A 1,750-nucleotide genomic window follows, 5' to 3' on the forward strand; every position below is an offset into this window, starting at 1 on the left:
TTTGTCTTCTAGCAAGTTAACATTAGGTTTTTAATAATTACAACACCTTTTAGTAAAAGATTATTTTCAGTTGCTTCTTCTTATGAAATCTAGGGAGACAAAGCAAAAATTTTTTATGATGCTCATGTTCAGTGTGAGTTATGTTTCTGCGCATGGAGAGCTCTTTGCATATGCTGCAGCAAATATATGTCCCTGAACATCAGTAGCAATTAGCATCCCATTTCCCCTCCAGCACTTGGGGGAAAAAAAAAAAAAAAGCCATTCTTCTATATTTGGTTGACTGCTTCCACCAATAGTAGGGTATTTGATTTCATTTTTTGAGTTCTGTGGTTTGTTTCGGAAAGCAACCAAACGTCATGAAGAAGCACCAGCTGGTACAAAGAGTGATCTAACTATTTAGTAACAAAGATCACCAAGGACATTTCTTTCAAATGATCTACCATGATCCTCAAAGAAAGTGAATTCAAGATCACGCCTCCATTCACTCACAACTATTCATGCTCTTCGCGCTTAACAACTAGCAGACTCAATAGAACAACAAAAGTATTAATGTTGAACAGGAAATCTGTGAACAAAGCAAGCAGATCTTTTTCAGTATTCTGATATACAGTATAAACCCCACTCTCAGAACAGGACAGTTAATAAAGATGACTATTACAATACATTTGGTCATTATTTTAGCTCACTATAGAACGTACATGCTTAGCAAAACAAAAACATACCCAGCCTGGAGGACAGAAGAAAAACTGTAAAATGTGTTCCACATCCTTTCTATATGTAAATATTTAGAAATCTGTATACATCCAATCCGTATAGAAAAGTATACTTTCACTGTCACATACACATCAGTTATTGGGTTGTTACAGGTTTGACATCACTATCCACTACACACTTGCCAGCTGCAATTCATTTGCCATTAAAACTCAGCAAGAAGCCACCTGCTTTAAATCCTTCAAAAACTGTATATATCAAAGAAGCAGATGTATATTTGTATATACAAAAGAAGCAGATGGTGAGGAGGAAAGAAGGAAAGCAAGATGGGAGCAAATAATGTAGAAGTAACCATTTAACCATTGCTCCAACAGAAGTTTCTTTTAATGCTACACTTTTAAGTTACAGTTTTTGGAGTACTCTCAGAATTTATGAAATTCCATCCACGTGTCATGACTGCACAGAGTTTTCATCACGCAAATGTAGTGAGGAAAGCTTCAATAATTCCAAACCAGAGTGTACTTATTACTCAATCCAGTTTGATACAGGAAACTATTTATGTTATGTGAATGGTAAAATGAACACTTTGTGGTTCCATCTAGCAGTCTGTAAATAAAGAAACATCGTTGTGATCCATTAATTGTTTTAATCTTTTCTGAGAAGTCTGTCTTTTCCATTCAGCTTTAAAATAACCAGGGTAAGAACAGAAGCCCTCCCCTTCTGCTCCTATAGCTGTGCCTTGCAAATATTCACCAAGCTTTCTGCAGAAACCCTTAAACCTCCCCATTAAAAGTTTCTGCAGTCCAAAACAAGGAATAATGTTCCAGACTTGGTAAAAGTACGCTTGCTCCTCATATTTAATTAATTACAAATACAATTTGAGACGAAACCCAAACGCTCAGAGCTGGGTGAAAGCGCAGCAGAAATCAGCGTCTTTACCGTCCTTCAGCAAACCGACCCTCTCGAGGCGAGTCCCCGCAGGGCTCCCGGCACAGACACCGCGCTGCTCTACGACCGCCCCGCGGAAGCCGCCCCTCAG

This window comes from Antrostomus carolinensis, unplaced genomic scaffold, assembly GCF_000700745.2.
Source record: "Antrostomus carolinensis isolate BGI_N321 unplaced genomic scaffold, ASM70074v2 scaffold21391, whole genome shotgun sequence".
Lineage (NCBI taxonomy): Eukaryota > Metazoa > Chordata > Aves > Caprimulgiformes > Caprimulgidae > Antrostomus > Antrostomus carolinensis.